Raw genomic sequence first — 19,674 nt, forward strand, 5'->3', positions numbered from 1 at the left:
AGAGGCAATGTCAGATAATAGAAAGGAAGCAGAAGGGGAGATGTGGGGAAGGAGGAGGATGAGAAGATGACAAGATCACGGGCTTGAAGCTGTAGCTGGGCTGGGTCCCTCCACCTTCTGCGGGGACCTTCGGCCTGTGGCCTCTGCAGCACCTGACCCGCCACAGAGCCTTCCGGGGCAGCAGCTTCAGAGACCAGCATGCAGCCTGTTGGCTCTGGGGCTGAGGCTGCTTTCCTTCTTCCCCGCTGGGGGCTGGAGCCCCAGCCTGGTGCAGAGAGGCTGTGCTCCTGTCCGCTGGCAGCCGTAGCCAGAGTGGAAGCATAACACCAGCTTCACCTTTGGGAGTCCCTTGTCATTCTTGCCGTATGTGATCCCTCCCATCTTGAGGGTGTTATTTTGTGACTGGACCCGGCCTCCTCATTGCCCGACTCAGCATAACGTGGCGGTTAAGAGACTGACTCTCGGTACCATCACATGACAGCTGTGTGTCCTTGGCCAAGTCTCTTAACGTCTCTGTGCCTCAGCTTCTCATCTGTAAGATAAGAATGCTAACAAATAGTACTATGGTTGGCGTGAGGTCACATGAGAACACCAGGAAAGTGCATAGAATGATGCTTGTCATGCAGCAGAAACTTTGTACCTATTCGCCAGCGACAGCAGCAACGGCAGTATTCCCCTGGACCAAGAGGAGCTCCGGGGTGGTGGGCTGAGCCAGGCCTGGAAATCAAACAGGCCATCGGTGGTGAGGCAGGTGAGTGGGGATCCAGCAGCTGATGCGGATGCAGGGGGTGCAGCCAGCCTGGTGTGGGCTGGCTGAGCAGAACGTGATGGTAGTGGGTAGGCTGGGCACTCAGGGTGCTTGGAGGGCAGGTCTACAAGAGAGTGAGGTGGCCGCAGGGAAGCAGCTGTGTGGCCCCAGGCCACCATGATCCGCTGAGCCTTGGGACCCCGGCTCTTCCAATAATCTTCCCTCAGGCCCTCAAGGGTAGGGCAGGGCTGAGCCTGTAGGTTAAATCCATCTATGGGGCAGAGCTGGGCTGGGCGTCACGCGCGTCACCTGTAGAGGGGGGTACCTCCAGCGCGTTGTGAATGAAGTTTATTCTCTAATGACCATCATGGGGGGCAGGGGGGCCAGGAAGGGTAAGCCTGAGACACAGGTGGGCAGACACTTGGCACGACTGCGAAGCTGGTGGGTTCTCTTTTCTGAGCTCTTGAAGAGCTCTTTTCCTTTGTCCCCGTGTGCATGGGTCTTCCCCGCTGCCCTCTGGCTGGCTTCTAACGATCGTCCGTCTAAGCCTGACCTTTCCCCACTGGGCCTATTTAAAAATCTCACTTTAGGGCTTCCCTCGTGGCGCAGTGGTTGGGAGTCTGCCTGCTGATGCAGGGGACGCGGGTTCGTGCCCCGGTCCGGGAAGATCCCACATGCCGCGGAGCGGCTGGGCCCGTGAGCCATGGCCGCTGAGCCTGTGCGTCCGGAGCCTGTGCTCCGCAACGGGAGAGGCCACAACAGTGAGAGGCCCGCAAACTCACTTTCTTCTTTCTTCCACTCAAATGGCCCCATTCTTGAATACTCATCAGCTGGGCACAAGATGAGCTTAACTGATAGATCCATACTTTACTGCTAGAGTCTGACGACCCTCACCCCCCTCCAAGAACATTTGTATTTTTCAAAATGCTGCCGGGTAGCCAAAGCGCTGGGATTTGAGGAGGTGTCAGGCGGTGCTTCTTTCTGATCCCAATACCTCCTGCTCATTTTTTCTCCCCATCTTTCCTTTCTCTCCCGCCCTCCCACCCCTCCTCTCTCCCCATTGGAGGGGTTTCTGCTCCCTAAATGTGTGCAGCAAGAGGGAAACGAGGAAGAAAGTGGTGGATTCAGAGCACTTCCTTTAAGAAATCGTACTGCCCTTTCATTTCTACCTCTTCCAGCAGTAACGTGTTTTTCCAAGCCTTTGAGATTTGTTTTGTTTTGCTTTGAATGTCTGAGCTTTTCTGGTCTTTTCTAAAGTTTTTAGAAAGAAAATGTTAATTGCTCTCTAAGGGACATACATGAAAGTGTACCTTACACACATAAACATCAGAAATGTACAATCCAATGAATGATCACAAATGGACACACGAATGTAGCCCCAGCCCAGGTCAAAAAATGGGTCCTTAACAGGATCTTCAGGTTTCCTTCCAATGCCCACGTCCTTCCCTCTACTCTGAATTCTACCACCATAGGTTAGTGTTGAAACATTTTATATTTGTCGTCTTTTAAGGTGGGCTTCTTTCCCTCTGCATTTTTTTTTGCTTGTAGCTGTGCTGCCTTCATTTCATTGTTACTTAGTGCCATTGTATGAAGATATAATTTCTTTATCCATTCTCTTGTTAATGGACTTCTGGGTGGTTTCATCTTGGAGTGATCACTAATAATGAGGCTATGAACATTCTTGTTCATATCTTTGGGTAAACATAGTATATAGAGGTACAACGTTAGTAAATGCTGCCAACGTTTTCCAGAAACGGTGCCGTTTGACCTTCTACTCAGCAGTGTATTAAGAGTTCCACTTGCTCTGTATCTTTGCCACCAAACGGTTTGCTTCATCGCTTTAGCTTTTCTGAGGGGGTGCGTATGGTTTTTCTTTTGGCTTTAATCTGCGTTTCTCTGATGACTAATGAGACTGAGCACCTTTTCATTTATTTTCACTTATTTTATTTTTTGATCTAATTGAACATCTTCTGGCTGTGGCCTCAGCAGGATCTGATCCATGGCAGACCCATGGCAGGGAATTTCAGATCTAAACTCATTTCCAAAATATCTTGGGCATCTGCGTTAATTTCCCAGGGTTGCCATAACAAATTACCACAAACTTGTTTTTTTATTGATTTTATTTTCACTGCTCATTAGGATAGGCTCTTCTATGAGGTTTTTCCTCTCCAGTTTCTTAATAGCGTCTTTTGATGAACAGAAGTTCTCCGTTTTGGTGAAATACAGTAAGTCAATATTTTCCACTATGGTTATTGTTTTATGTGTCTCGAAGAAACCTTTGGTGACTCCAAAGTCATGAAGATATTCCCCTGTTGTATTTCTAGAATTGTTATCGTTTTGCTGTTCACATTTAAACCTATAACTGATCTGAAATTGATTTCTATGTATGGTGTGAGGGGGCTGATAAGAGAAATATTTTGCCCTACAGACAGCCAATTGACCCAGAATCGTTTATTGAAAAGCCCCCACTTCCCCTCCGTTCTGCAGTACAAATCTTTTGCTATAAATCAAAAACCAAAGTGTTCCTTTGTATGTAGTTCTGTTCCTGGGTGCTTTATTCTGTTCCATTGGTCTACGTTTCTGTCTTTTTGCCGATAACACACTATTTCAATGACTAGCTTGGTAATAAGTCTTGCTTTCCAGGAAGGGTAAGCGTTCTAGCTTTCTTGTCGAATGTTTTGGCTGTTCCTGAACTTTTGGACTTTCACACACATTTTAGAATCAGCTTATCAATTTTCACAAATATCTACCTAGATTTTGATTGTGGTTGCATTTCATCTACCTTGTGACTGCATTAATCCATTTGGAGAGAACTGATACCTTTACATTCCTGAAGCTTCCAATCCCTTAACTTAATATATACCTTCATTTATCAAACCTTTACTTTTTCTTAATAATATTTTACTTTTTGTGTGTAGAGGTCCTGCATGTCTTTTGTTATAAATTTATTCCTAGCTATTTAACATGGTTGATCCTATTGTAAATGGTAAAGTTTAAATCTTTTATTTTCTAATTACTTGTTGATTATTGATTTTTTTTCATACTGACCTTGTATTCAATAAAATCTAAATTAACTTCCAAAAATATTCTTATCAGTTAGCATCAGTATTTGTTTCCTAGGGCTGCCGTAACAGATGACCACAAACTTGGTGATTTAAAACAATGCAAATTTTAAAAAAATGCAAATTTATTCTCTCACAGTTCTGGAGGCCAGAAGTCCAAATACAAGGTGTCAGTAGGACTCTGCTCCCTCTGAAATGTCTAGGGAATCCTTCCTTGCCTCTTCCAGCGTCTGACAGCCCCAGGTGTTCTTTGGTTTGTGGCAACATAATTGTAATCTCTGCCTCCATTTTCATATATCGTCTCTCTATGTGTCTGAAAGCTCCCTCTCCAGGAATTCCCTGGTGGTCCAGCGGTTAGGACTCTGTGCTTTCACTGCCAAAGACCTGGGTTCAATCCCTGGTCGGGGAACTAAGATTTAGGGCCCGTCCTAAATCCAGGATGATCTTATCTCAAGATCCCTAACTTGATAACATCTGCAAAGATCCTATTTCCAAATAAGTCACATTCACAGATACTGGGGGGGGATACAATTCAATCCACTACAGCATCCAAGCAAATACATATGTTTAATCCTTTCTCCACCCGAATGAGTTTCCACACTTGGCTTTTTTTCACTTTGCAGTGTGTCTTGAAGACTGTTTCCTATCAATCCTTCAAGAGTAACCTTGTTCTCTTGAAGGCTGCGTAGTTCTCCACTGTGTGGAAATACCACCACTTATGGGACCTGCCCACTATTGCAGGATGTTTGGGAGAAAGCAGAACCTTAGCGCACACTCAACCCCGTTCTAGCAGGTGACCCTCCCTGGGCAGATGGTTTCTGTCCCTGGCCTCAGGCGCCTCCTCCATAGGATGGACGTTGGAGAGATAGTCTTAGCCTGCCCTCCAGCTGCCGGGCATCGAGGTCTGATACTCCCCAGTGCTTCCCCCTGTGCAATCTCCAGTCGGGGTCTGGGGGTCCCTGCTCCCTTCCCTGGGCACAGATTGATGGTGGTTTGCACACGTGGGAGGGAAGTGCAGGAAGAGGCATAGGGTTCTGACTTAGGCAGAGGGAACTTCCTGAATGAGGTCCGTCCGTCGTGTCCAAACCAGGGGCTTGGGGTGTGGATGGAGTAATATTGCCAGCTAGATGACCTTTACCTGCGGCACTGCTCCCACTCAGAAGCACAAGCAGGACTGTCCCCACGCTCTGTGGGGTCCGGGCCACTTGTCAATTTCTTGCCTTTGTTTTATAATCCTCTTGGCGACTTCCATGCCTTATTAAGGTTTGGGTTTCTGAAATAAAAACCAGATGCTTGATGTCTCAGGGCCGTGAATGCTTTTCTAAAACCCCCTTTGAGCTGCGTGTCTCAGAGAGTACATGGCTGTTGCAAGCAGTGTGGCTGCCCGTGGCTCCGAGGTGCTCCAGAGCTTGCTGCAAAAATCATATGTCATAATATTATTCTTTACCATGGGTTAATTATAGGAATTTTTCTCAGCTTGCAGCAGTTAGAAAATCCTCTGTGACAGACAAGGATCCGAGTTCCTGAGATCTGGGTGCATCTTGTGTTTATGTTCCCATTTCCCTCAGCTCGTCCAGCCTCGGTGATCCAGCCAAGGTCACCTTGGTCTGAGTTTGCGCAGAGGCCTGTCACACGCTGTAAGGCAGTGTGCCCTCACCCACTGGCACAGCTAGTGAATGCCAGAGCTTTCATAACACAGCAACATGTGTCTAAAATGTCTTCCCCCATGTATCCTTTTCACCAGAAATGGTTCCCGCTTATTTGTAAGAGCAAAGTCTTCAGATATCTAAACTGACAGTTGAGGCTCGGGGGTCGACATGGCAGAGTGAGGGTAGAGGGCTTGGGATTAGGACAGATGGGTCTTCCGGCTCTGGCTCAACCATGAAAATCCTTGATCTTGGGCTCTCCCATTATGGACGCCGAATGTCTGAGCATCAGTTTACCAATGTATGCATTCAACCATGTGCTGAGGCTACAGAAAGGAATCAGGCATGCCCCAAGCTCTCAGGGGGCTTACAATCTAAGATGGGAGACAAACATGAAAATCAGGGCTTGAAGACATTATAGGGGGTTTGACAGAAGTATGGTAGGGTTGACCATGAGGACGCAGTGGAGGAAAAGCTCAAATCTCCCCACGATGTCAAGATGCATAAGACTGGGTGGCACCAAACGTTGAATCATAAGTCGGCATCTACCTCACTGGGCAGGAGGACAGGGCATTTGTGCAGGCAGCGGAGGGGGGAAAAGCCTGGTGTGCCTGGGGAGCTACAAGTGGCCCAGTGTGGCTAGAGCATAGGGAGCAAACAAGGCAGGGCCGAGTCGGGGAGGACCTTGTGTGCTCTGCAGGGAGCTCAGACTTTACTCCCAGGGCCAGGGTTCTCAACAGAGGCTATTTCCCAGTATCTGAAGACATTTTTGATTGTCACCACCAGGGAGGTAAGGATGCTACTAGCAACTGCTGGGTAGAGGCTAGGGATATGCTGATCATCCTGAATGCACAAGACAGCACCTCCCTCCCCCGCCCACCAAAGAATTATCCAGTCCCCAGTATCGATAATGCCAAAGTTGAGAAACCCTACTCTTAGGCTAATGGGGAGCTGTTGGAGAGTTTAGAGCTGGAGAGTGGCGCACCCAGCTTCCTTCTTAAGAAGATCGCTGTAGGAACGCCGTGGGAAGCAGATCTGAGGAAGGAATCCTGGAGAAAGAAAGATTGTTTCGGGAAAGAGATGTGATGTCTTAAGCTAGGAGTTGACAAACTATGGCCCATGGTCCAAATCTGGCTTGCCATCTGTTTTTGTGTGGCCCAGGAGCTAAGAATGGATTTTACATTTTTAAATGGTTGAGAAAAATCAAAAGATGAATAATATGTTGTCACATGTAAAACTTATATAAAATGCAAACTTCAGTGTCCAAGAGTAGCTCTGTTGGGACACAGCACATTTATTTATTTCCTGATTATCTAGGACTGGCTTTGAGCTACAAGGAGAGAGTTGAGTAGTTGTGACAGAGACCACACAGCCCACAAAGCCTAAAATGTTTACTATTTGGCCCTTTATAGAAAAAGTTTATCAACTCCTGACTTAAACCAAGGCAATAAGGTGGAGATGGCAGAAAGATACAGGCCCAGTAACGATGTAAAAGGAATAGAATTAATGGGCTTGGCCACTGATTGAATATGGGGTCAGGAAAAGAGATTATTTTCTAGCTTGGGAGCTTTGGTAAGAGGGAAAAAGGATCCAGGTTTCAGGGGAACATAATAAATTGGGTCTTGGATATATTGAGTTTGATCTGAGTGGCATAAGAATAATTGTGAGACATCTAGGTTGAACACACATGACTGGGGCTTAAGAAAGATGTAGAGGCTGGACATGAAGATTCACAAATCTTCACCCTTCGGAGGATGAAGGAAGTCAGGACAGCAAGTGAAATGGCCTAAGACAACGGGTTTCCCTCTTTAATGGGTCACAGCACTCTTGCGGAATCTACTAAAATCTTTAGTCTCCCTGCCAGAAAAAGAACACACTCAAAAATCTTCATAGCATTTCTGGTTCCAGAATCACCATGAAGTCCCGGACTCAAGATTAAGAACCTCTGGTCTGGAACAAACTTAAGGGCAAAAAGAGGGTCAAGCATAACCTTTAGGGGGCACATCAACATTCACGGTGTGGGCAAAGAAAAAGGAGCCTGTGAAGGAGGCTGGTCTGAGAGATGGGAAGAGACCCAAGATGCTCTAAGAACTAAGCCAAGGAAGACAATATCTCAAGAAGAGCAGATTGATGGATCAAAGTGTTCTGTGCTGTGGAGAAGTTCAGCCACATGGTTGAAGAAAATCTATCAGGGATTGGGTGGCAGTGGTCATGGGTGAGCTCTGTCTGGACTTCTCGGGAAAGTGGAGACTGGGTGAGGGCTGGAGGTGGGGAAGGGCAGACAGTAGGTACAGGCTCTTCTGTCAGAGGTTGGGTATGGGAAAAGAAGAAAGGCACAGCAATAGTTTTGGTTGGATACAAGGAGCTGAGGGACATTTAGTGTGTGTTGCTTGTATAGTCTTAATCTGAGATGACTTGAGTTTTACAGTATTTTGGTAATGAACCAGAAGACAAGGAGAGGTTGAAAACTACAGAAGAGAGCAGAGGAAGCTGAGGAGCAAGATTCTGGTCCCTGCGGGAGGTGGTGCAGACGAGTGGGGTGGGGAGGTCAAGAGATCTCGTGGCTGACCCTCCAGGTCTCCATGTTCCCCTCCACCCACCAGACAACACCTCCCTGCTCACCACAGCTAGAGTGACTTCAGCTGAATGTCTGTAGCCTCCCTTAGTCCTTCCTGACAATCTGTGAGAAACATTGATCTGGGTGGAAAAGTTTCTGGAACTCGTATCCAACATACTTAGCCTAACTTGAATCTCAACAAAAAAGTCTGGAGCCTAAGCTCTATGTGAGCTCAAATGTACTGAAGCCATTCACTGCTTTTAAGGGAATGATAAGTAGATGTTGATATTTTAAGGACAGTTATCTTGTTGAGTGTATAAATAAAAGTAGTCAGTTTAAGATGTTTGAACCGATCAAATACACACTATGTCAAATCAGAGGTGCAAATTAGTAGTAAAATATATAACGAATCTTCCTTTCACAGTATTGCTGAGTTTAAGAATTTCTATATATGGAAATATAAATCATATTAGTAATCAACCAGTGTACATTTCCAGAGAACTTGCTAACATATTCCTGTAAATGCTGAGTGTGGGAGATTGCTTCTTTGGTGGCCTCCAGTGAAGACAGGCCCCTCCCAGTGTTCCCTTCCCCCGAATCTTGGTTGGCCTGGACCTTCTTTAAAGAATAAAGTGTGTCAGGAGTTATGCTGAGCCAGTTCTGTGTATATACTTTTTAAAGGTCCAATAGCTTCAGCTTTTGTGCTCTGGGGAAGTCAGCTGCCATGAAAGAAGTCCAATCACCCAGAGATGAATATGCCAGAAGAAGCCCAAGCTAACTGTGTAAAGAAGCCGTGTGGAGAATAGTTGACAGGCCCCCAACCCCAATAGTGATAGCCGAGGCCCCAGACACATGAACCATGCAGAACCATGTGAGAAAGCCCCAGATGCTCAAGCTACTAAGTTGGTACCATGTGGAGCAGAGATAAGCTCTCCCCACCAAACTATCCAATTTGCAACATCTTGACCACATAATAAAATGGTGGCTCTTTTAAGCCACTAAATTTTGGGTATATTATTTTGCAGCAAAAGCCAATAGAAACATGGACCTTTCTGGTGCAGTTAAGATACACAGAATGGGAGGAATATGTGCACATTAAACGTTTGCAAAGGATCAGATCAGTTGGTTGGCCTTGGGTGGCGAGGAGAGGGATAAAGTTAGATCCTTCACGTCAACCTAGACGAAAATTAATTCCAAATAGTATTTGTACAACACTGCTGTAAGATGTTATAGGATATGTCTGTAAGATTCTATTGTTACTGAACCAAACTTGGGTCTGCTTACCTGCATGCAGTAAAGCCAGTCTACTGACGCTGGGTTGTGCTGAAGGAAAGTGCAGCATTTATTGCTGGGTGCCAAGCAAGGAGTCCAGGCAGCTAGTGCTTAGAAGGCTTGAACTCCCTGATGGCTTTCAGGGAAAGGTTTTTAAAGACAGGGTGAGGGAGGTGGGTTTTGGGGTGTGTGATCAGCTCATGGACATTCTTCTGATTGGTTGGTGGACATTCTTCTGATTGGTTGGTGGTGAGGTAATCAGGAGTCAACATTATCAACCTTCTGGTTCCAACTGGTCTGGGGTCTACATGCTTGTGAGCAGCATGCCATTAACTTCTTCCCCCTGGTGGGGGCTTCAGTATCTGCAAAGCAGCTCAAAGGACATGGCTCAGAATATTCTCTATAGTCCTTGAGGAGGAACTAAAAGTCCTTGACTTCGTTTAGTGGCTAAACTATTATTATTTTGTCTTGGTTGACTGTTTTCCTTTCCTTCTGCATTTTCTCACTTCTCTGATTAAATTTACTCTTTGGAACTTGGGAAAGGCCTAGGAGGCTAAAGTTTTTCTACAGACAAGAGGCAGGTAGAGGACACGGTGGGTAGGTTGGGGCGAGGGTCGGGTCTGTTCCAGGAAAGCCCTATAAGGTCCTGCTTGGTTACAGTATGTTTATGAGCTTTTGGTCTACTTTGTCAGGTTGTGTGGGTGGGAAGGGAGCAGAGGCAAAAATAATCTATGTTCCTTGTATAAAAGTCCTAAAGTCCAGAGAAACAGAAAAGGCGAAAATAAAAATTATCCACAATCCCATCACACAGAGATATCCACTGCTGGCGTTTTTGTTTATATTTTTCTAGAGGATTTTCTATGCATGCTAATAATCATATTGTATAATTGTTATAATCTATTTTGTTTTACTCTACTCTTTATCATGAACGTATGTTCATGTCTATCAATAATGTTAGTATTAGGGCCACATAATATTACATCGATGGATGTCCAACAAGTTTCTGGTTGCTGGACATTGAAGCTGGTTGCAATTTTTCAATTCCACGGTGAATGCTTCAGTGAACACTGGTATAGCTAGATCTTTGTGCACATATATAACATTTCTTAGAATAAGTTCTGAAAAGTGGAATTGCTAGGTAAATAAGTTTGCATTAATGAAGCCTTTTTGATATGTAATTCCAAATTATTGCAAAGAAAGATATGAAAATGGTCCACCCTTCCCAGCAGTACCAGAGAATAAGTTTCCTTGCATATATGTTCTCCCAAACCATAGCTAATATCACCATTGTTAGTTTTCAAAAAAGGCACTACTTTTTGAAAATTGCTACTAGTATTTGACTGAAGTGCACATACATTCCAACTGAAAATAAGCCAAACACCAAGGTGGAGGTGAGGGTGTGGGGAAGAGCCAGCTAGTGAATATTTTAGGCTTTGTGGTCCAAGAGTCAAACTCGAGGACGTTACAGAGGTACTTACAGAATCATCGAAAAATATAAAAATTGTTCTTAGCTTGAGGATATACCAAACATGAGGTGGGCTGGATTTGGCCCTTGGGCCAGAGTTTGCTGACTGCTGCTCTAAACTGTCGCCCCCTCACCCTGAACCTGAGGCACTTTCTCTGACCGTTTTTTCAGAAGTTGGGGAGGTGAGTCCACATTGGGTAACTCTCAGGGTGGAATTTTCCACAAAAGTCCCCTGAGGAAGAATTTACTAGAATCCTAGGTTGCCATCATTTTCTGTGGTCTATTAAAATACCCCAACCACGGCTCCAGTGTCTGGGTGGCCATGGCTACAGTCGTGTGAGTGTGCACTCAACCAGCTAGCAGAGCTCGTGCCATGAACCCACTGCTATTAGATGGGGCTCGTTCTCACTGTGTAATTTATAATATGAATGTGAGTTTATTTTTCTGATCATAGAAGTATTATATACTTGTTTTAAAAAGTACAAAATATTATTAATATACTCACCTATCAGAGATAACCTCTATTAATATTTTGGTTAATTTCCTTGTAGTTGTGTATGTGTGCATCTGTGTGTGTGAGAGAGAGAGAGAAACGGAGAGACAGAGAGATAAAAAGAGAGGTAGAGAGAGAGATAGAGACAGAGACAGAGAGAGGAATGAGGGAGAAGAGAGACACTCCAAAACTGGGATTATACTTGTGTATGGTTTTCTAGTGGTATAGTCTTAGTCATTTAGCATTGAGCTATGGGTGTCATAGGTTAGTTGATACAGCATCACATGGTTGTATCTTTTTCAAATGATTTCCCAGCTGATGGACATTTGGGCTTTTCCCAATTTTCCAATGTTATAAATAAGGCTGCATGAAATGTCTTTAAATGTAAGTCTTCACCCATGTCTTTATGTCTTTTATTATTTCCTTAGAACAGTTTCCAAAAGTAGGAATTGCCTTTCAAAGAGTGGGAATGTATTTAATATCTTTTATACTTATTGCCACTTGCTTTTCCAGAAAAGTTGCACTAATTTATAACAACGTACTCATGTGATTAGAATCACATACTTGGAATGACAGAATTTTCCAAATTTTTGCTAATTTTGATAGGTAAACTACAATTTTTTGTGGGCTTACATATTTATTTTTTTTCCAGCTGTTTTTACCATCTTCCTATGTACATTATCCATTTGTATTTGTTTTATGAAATATATTTGCATTTCTTACCCATTTTGCTGATTTTTCCATTTTTTAATTGTTTTGTAAGAATTCTTTAAATAGTAACAACATTAACTCTATTGTATATGTTGCAAATATTTTGTGACTTGCCCTTTAATTTTTTTAGGGTGTCTTTTTGCTGTGGAGAAGCTTTGTATCTCTACGTATTCATATCTAACAAGCTTTCTTTGTGACTCCTTCCCTTGCTTTTATGTTTGGGAAATTCATCTGTGGGATCATCCTCTAACCCGTTGCACCTTTGAAGTTCTCTTTTTTGATGGCTCCTTGTTTTATATTTAATTCTTTAAGCCATCTGGAATTAATTTTAGTCTAGGTTAAAGTGAAGGATCTAACTTCATCCTCCTCCCCCCTCCCCAAAGCTAACCATCTGATCTGGCTTTATGGACTAATCCTTTCCAAGCATTTAATGCATGACTTTCTCCCCCCTGTAGTCTTGGGGGTGGGGGAGCGGGAAGGGGAAGGGAGAAGGGAGAGAAAGAGATGGAGGTTCTCTGAGCTACCCCCCAGAGCTGCCCAATAAGACCCGGGGTGGAGGTGGTGAGCTTTTGTCCCCAGCAGCCTGGGATCCTCTGCCATGCACTGAAAGTTCCTGTGCGCAGAGCAGCGATCCTCAGCAGGAGTAACAGAGGCCATCTCCAACCCCGGCCCCAAATCGGAGGGCTCTGACACAACTTTGTTGCTGAAGTTATCAGCCCGAGGCTGGGGGGTGGTATCTCCACCTCAGGCACTCACGTGGGCGCAGCGTGCTTTGTTGAAGCATCGCACTGCCTGTCCAGGTGAAGATCTCCCTCCAGGCTCCTCTCCCACGTGTGTATATATGTGTCCCATTACTCAGGGATTTTCAGAGATTCCTCTGTCTGGTCATCTGTCTCCTGGAGACCACATCCTCGGCCACACCTTTAGCTAGTCCTGAGCTCCCCTTGCTGGTTTCTGCTCTGCCATGTTATTTGTCTACATATTTACCAGGTGGACCATGTGGGGTGTCAACCAGGACATTGGTCACATTCCCTGCCCTCTAGGAACTCACAGTCTGAATAGCATGTGACCAAGAAATGTTTCACTACTACCTGATCCAGAGGATGACTGGCTGGGGGCTTCCTGCTTGGGACTGTGACCCTAAATCACCACTAAACCAACCAACATTTACTCAACCAGTGTTTCCAAAGTGCCTCCAATGTACCTGGACACTAGGCATTGGAGGAAAGCAGTACAGATGCATTTTAAGTAAACATATTCATATAGGTACAAACATCATTATAATTACAAATGCATTTGTTTATATTTTGAGTACATATAAACATGATACAGTTGACCCTCGAACAACATGAGGGTCAGGGTCACAGCCGAAATTCCACATATAACTTTTTACTGCCCCCAAACTTAACTACTAATCGTCTTCTGCTGAATGGAAGCCTTGCCAATAGCGTAGTCAGTTATGTACAAACATAATTTGTACATTATATACATTATATAATGTATTCTTACAATAAAGTCAGCTAGAGAAAAGAAAATGTTGTTCAGAAAATCATAAGGGAATAGATATCTAATAAGGACCTACTGTATAGCACAGGGAACTCTACTCAATATTCTGTAATGGCTGTATGGGAAAAGAATCAAAAACAGAGTGGATATATGTACATGTGTGACTGATTCACTTTGCTGTACACCTGAAACTAACACAACATTGTAAATCAACTATACTCTAATAAAAGTTTTTAAAAAAGTGAAAAAAAAGAGAAAGTTGTAAGGAAGAGAAAATACATTTATAATCATGTACCGTATTTATCCATATCGTAAATTTACATCATCTGCTTATAAGATGAATTGTCTGTCATACCCACAACAGTATTATCTTATATGATACAAAACAATGTAGATGTCATATGTATTACTAACACTAGACATCGAAAATGAAAAGATAATGTGAAAAAGGAATTCATATTCATTTACAAGTATAATGATTCATGCATTGATAACGAAGGAGCAACCTAATGTAATCATTACAACTGCTTCACGGTAGCCAAGCTGAGCCACTAATGAATGAATCATTATAAAATTTTCATGGCACACAGTGTTACAGTCATCTTCATAATATAATATTGGAAACATTGTTACATTTTTTAAAAACCACTTACCTGTGATGATAGGCTGATATGCAGTTTCTCCAATTACCAGGGAGAGAGGCATTCGGTACAGTAATGTAATTCTTTGAAAGCAAAGTTGTGAAACAGTAAGAAAATGAACACATTATTAATTTTATATCCAATATCATTCACTTTATGCCTATGTAAGGATAGATTCATATCTATATTTTATGCATATATTTTATTATATATGCATATATACATATATTTTATTCATGACATTCTTAACTTTTTCTTCCTTCTTTCGCTATTTCTTTCTAGGCTATGCAGTTCTTCTGAGAGTCTTTTCAATTGACATAAATCTCAAAAAAATTTTCCAATATATTAGTTGAAAACAAATCCACATATAAGTGGACACACACTGTTCAAACCCATGTTGTTCAAGGGTCAGCTGCAGCTCATGAAGTCTTTCCCGGCTAACTTCCCACTACCATGGCTGGGATAATCAGACGCTGGGTCAGGATCAACCCCAGGAAACGGCAGCCCTGGGAGTCAACCCCGAGGCAACCTGTTCAGGTCCTGCCTCAGTTTCCCCTCTCAGGTTCATGGCCCTCGATCATGATGGGTCAGTGCATCACCACCCATCATTTTTCCCCCTTTTGCCCCATCTTCAAATGTATCCATCTCCATGCACCTCGTCTTGGCCTCTTCTCATCCTAACTCTAGGGATGCATCTGGGTTACTTCTCTATCCTTTCAATTCCCTTGCTTCCTGCTTGCATCCGCCAGCATATCTGCCTGTCCCCGTGCCCAGATGGCTCCTACTCTTTCTACAGCTACATTTGCGAAACGATGGCCTTTGTATAGGATGCTTTGGGCCCTCAGCCCAGAAGGGTACAAAGCATAGTACGTGTAAAATTGGGTGTGGTGGCTCTTATCCTAAAGCTCGATCAACGTGTGCAGACGGCATGCCAGGAGAGAGAGGTCACATGTGCAAAGATTTGCACATTAGTATCATAATAAGCCTTGAAGGATTTTGCTTTTATTTCTCCCTTATTTTCCTCCCTCCCTCAATATAAATATTATTGACATTCCTAATGGATGATTTTTTTTTTTAACCAAAGAAAGATCTTTGTCTTCGGCAGACAGTGTTTCTGCAAGAATATCTGAGGAAAATCTGGGCGCTTCTCCTGCGTGGCTTGATGTCTGCATTTCCAAGGTCACGTGGAAAGTGGTTTGTGGTCGGTTCATATGTCTCTAAAGTGTGCGCGGGGGAAACAGATGTAAAGCACACTTTAAAAAGCATGTTCTTTTTTAGGTAGACCCAGATCCCTTTGTTCAAGGAGTGTCAATCTGCCTACCTGCCTACCTCTTCCTCCCCTGATACAGCCACGTGAGCACAGCTCACAGAGCCCACCTAAAAAGAATAATAATAACAACAGTAACATTGTGACCTCAGCTGCCATTCCTGTCCCTGGGTGCCAGGCACTTTGCTTGGTACGTTATGTGGATAATTCCATTTAATCTCACAGCAGCTCACGGAGGCAGGAACTCTTTTTGTCATGCCCATTTATAGATTGGGAAACAGAGGATCAGAGAAATGAAGAAATGAGTTCAAAGCCACACAGCTAGTCGGTGGCAGAGCTGGGGTTTGAACCCGGCTTCCTGGCTCCAGAGTCCCCACTCCTGACTTTCGGAGCCTCTAACACTAAGGCTTAGTTTACAGGGCTGTGGTAGAGCGTCCCCATGCACGCCTGGCCCCTACAAAGGGCCCTGGATTGTAGCAGTGGTGGGGGCTGGTGCTGGGATTTGTGACTTATTGTATGGCTGTCCTCAGGCCATGTCCCGATGGGGTCCTGGTGCCTCCCCCTCACAGCTGGAGTCACTTGATGTCCGCTTGTGGAATCGGGCCCTGTTTTCAAGAGCAAGGCTGAGCTGTGGGCAGGCCCTCCAGAAGCACAAACACTTCAGTTTTTCACCTTTGAGTTAATCTGACATGGGCCCCCCTCCCCTCTCTCTGCTTGTCTCTGTCCTTCCAGTTGGGTGCCACCTTGGGCCCAGTTCTCCGACTCCCACCATGTCACCACCTGGTGCAGGGGCTTCCAGGACTTGGGGCCACACTCTTGCCAGACCGGGCACTGAAGTGCTTCCTGTGGACTTAGGCCCCTGCTGCCAGCACTTCTGTGCATCATCTGGGTGACTGGGCCTAGGTCTGGCTGATTTTTCTGGAAGCATCATCTGCCTACAGGCCTGCAGAACCAGAGCTGAGGCCATCGGCTTCTAGGGTGATTGGGAATCTAAATGCCCCCTGGGTCCTCTGTAACCTTGGCAGAGAAGGGGGGACCACAGTGTAAAGCAAAAGAGAGAGAAAGCGTGGCCAGAGAGAGAAGTTGGGGAGCAGAGGATGGGAGGAGGCTCCTGGGGAAGGTGTCTTTGAACAGGCGAGAGGGTGGGCGCTGCCATGTCGATGGCTCCCGTGTGGGCTTGGGAGGGCTGGAAGGAACGACTGGCTGTGCTCCATGCCTCCGTTGGGATGCTCTGCACATCATCTTGGTTCCCTCCCGGTTGCCAGGAAACATTTGGGTTGCATCCGCCATCACCGCAGCCCCTGGGTCCAGAAGCAGCCTCTGCAGCTGTAACAGGCACCTGTCACACCTCCCCAGCCGAGGGGGCCCGTCTGAGCCAGGGCCGTGCCCAGCTGGCTCACCAGCCAGCACCAGCACTAGGGCTCAGAAGCTCACAGGTATTCCTGTGCATCGTGAGTGGTGATTTGCAAAACAGGGCCTGCACTGTGAATCGGCACGTTCCACAGTTCCGCCGTGTCCACAGCGAATTGTACCTGCAAATAGAATCTCCAGGGGAGCTTGTTAAAAAGGTTAGTTCCTGGGCCGACCCCAGGTACCCGGAAGCTTGATCAAATCCAACCTTTACCCTGTGCCCTTTACACATGTTAATTCACTTAGACTTCACAGCCCTATGAGGTGGAGGCTGCCATTATTGTTCCCATCTTACACATGACAAAACTGGCGCAGAGAAGGTGGGTAACTTGCCCAGTCAAGCAGCTAAGTGGCAGAGGCGAACCCAGCTCGGAACCCAGATTGCATAGCTCCAGAACCCTCTGTCCGGTCAGTCTGAGAATGTGCTGTCTCAAACACAGAAGCCTTTCCACTCTCAGAACCAGCTTTTCAATCTGCTGGGCTGATTAGTGGTCAAGTCATAAGATTAAAGAAAACCTCATTGATCTATAAAATTCATATTAATCCAACAATCACACTCCTTTCACCCACAGGAGTAGAAAAGTTATGTCTATACAAAAAATTGCACATGGATGTTTACAGCAGCTTCATTCATAGTTGCCCAAACTTGGAAGCAACCGAGATGTTCCTCACTAGGTGAATGAATAAATAAATTGTGGCACATCAGACAATGGAATATTACCCAGCACTAGAGAGAAATGAGCTATCAAGCCATGAAAAGACATGAAGGAAACTTAAATGCATGTTACCAAGGGAAAGAAGCCAATCTGGAAAGGCTACGTCCTGTGAGATTCCAACTGTATGACATGGTGAAAGAGGCAAAACTACAGAGACAGTAAAAAGATCCGTGGTTACTGGAGGTTAGAAGGGAAGGAGCGATGAAACGGCGGAGCACAGGATTCTCAGAGCAATGAAACTACTCTGTGTGATACGATAATGGTGGATACATGTCCTACATTTGTCCAAATGGGCTTTGAGTGATAATCATTTGTCAATGTGGGTTCATCGATTGTAACAAATGTACCGCAGTGCTGGGGCATGTTGATAATGGGAGACGTTGTGTATTCACGTGGGTGGGGAGTATATGGGGGGAGTATATGGGAAATCTCTGTACCTTCCACTCAATTTTGCGGTGAACATAAAACTGCTCTAAAAAATAAAGTTTATTTTTTAAAAAAATCACAGTATGTGGTTCTTGGTTCTTGGATCAGCCACCACACTGTCCTCTAAATGGGATGGAATTATCGGTCCAAACTCTGTAACAAGGTTCTGAACCTATTCGGGAATCATTAACCATTTCGAGAATCTGATGGAAGGATGGATTCTCTCCTCATAAAAAGGCACTTACACACAAACACACATGCACATTTTATACGTAATAGCAGGGATCCCCAGGAAACCCACAAACCCCATGTTAAGAACCCCAACCTAGAAAAACATGTTAATCTTCCCCTCAGCCCTGCCCCCCTGCTCCTACCTTGAAGCTTGTCTCTTTTAAAATTCTTAGTAAGAAAGAAAGAATATTTAGGAAAATTATTTGGTTGGAGGCAAAGTAATTAAGGCACCATTTTACTTTTCCTTGATACTTATGAACATTCGTCGCAATTAAAGTACTCATAATGAGACCAGAACTTGGGGCTGCCAGGAGACAGGATGAGACAGGGATTATGAAAGGTCATTGCCTGCTGAACCCGGGCAGCTTAGTACTGAAGTGATCCTCTGCCTTGAGTAGCTTAAAAAGATTCTCTCTGGCAGCAGATGTGGGGTGTTTTGTTTTGTTTTTTCCTTTGAAGTCAGCTTTTGCCATAAACTGTGGAGTTTTATTACTGTGTGTTATTCAACAAATGTTCTTTTCCTCCAGTTCTACCTTGGGTAATTATAAATAAATTAAGAAATACCCTGTGATGGTTAGTTTTATATGTCAACGTGGCCAGGCTACAGTGCCCAGTTATTTAATCAAACACTAGTCTAGGTGTTTCTGGGAAGGTATTGGTAGAAGCAGTTAACATTTACATATGTTGACTTTAAGTAAAGGAGATTACCCTCAATAAGGTGGACGAGCCCCATCCAGTGAGTTGAAAGGCCTTAGGAGCAAAGAACTGAGTTTTCCCGGAGAAGAAGAAATTCTGCCTCGAGACTGTAGCCTCAACTCTTACCAGAATATTCAACCTCCCAGCCCGACCTATACATTTGGGACTTGACAGGCCTATTTTTCAAAATAAATCCCTTAGATGGATAGATGGATGGATGGAGAGATCCATTGATCAATTGATAGATAGATCTAGATCTAGATCTATCTCCCTGTCGATCTATCGATCCATCCATCTCTCCCCTAATCTATCCATCCGTCCATTTGCCTGTATCTCCTATTGGTTCTATTCCTCTGGAGAACCCTGACTGACGCATGACCCCAAAACCCAGTGATCCACGTGGATGACAATCGCTCCCTAACAAATGAAAGACCTATATGTTAGCAAATGCCGCCTGCTTATCCACACGGCAGGCTCAGAGCTCCCGGCCCCTGGGAGGAGAGACGTGAGCTCAGAATGGTCAGCTGGGAGGCAGGCAGTCACCTCGGTGCTCCAGCAGCTTTCCTGGGCAGTGGTGTCACTGAGGCCAGTGTGGGAGGTGAGGGGTGAGGTGGGGTTTGTTTAAAATGCAAACTCTCAGAGTCTCACCTCCCAAAGTGCTAAATCTATGCGTCTGGGATTGGACCTCTACATTTTAACAGTCCCTCAGATTGATTCTACCACAGGTGAACTTTTGAGAAATAGAGCTTACAGGATAGCCTCCAAGCCCCAGACCGGACTGAAGACTGCTCTCCACACTCAGGACTTCCCCGTCAGTCCGTCAAGTT

This window comes from Grampus griseus (assembly GCF_964374135.1).
Source record: "Grampus griseus genome assembly, chromosome: 5".
Lineage (NCBI taxonomy): Eukaryota > Metazoa > Chordata > Mammalia > Artiodactyla > Delphinidae > Grampus > Grampus griseus.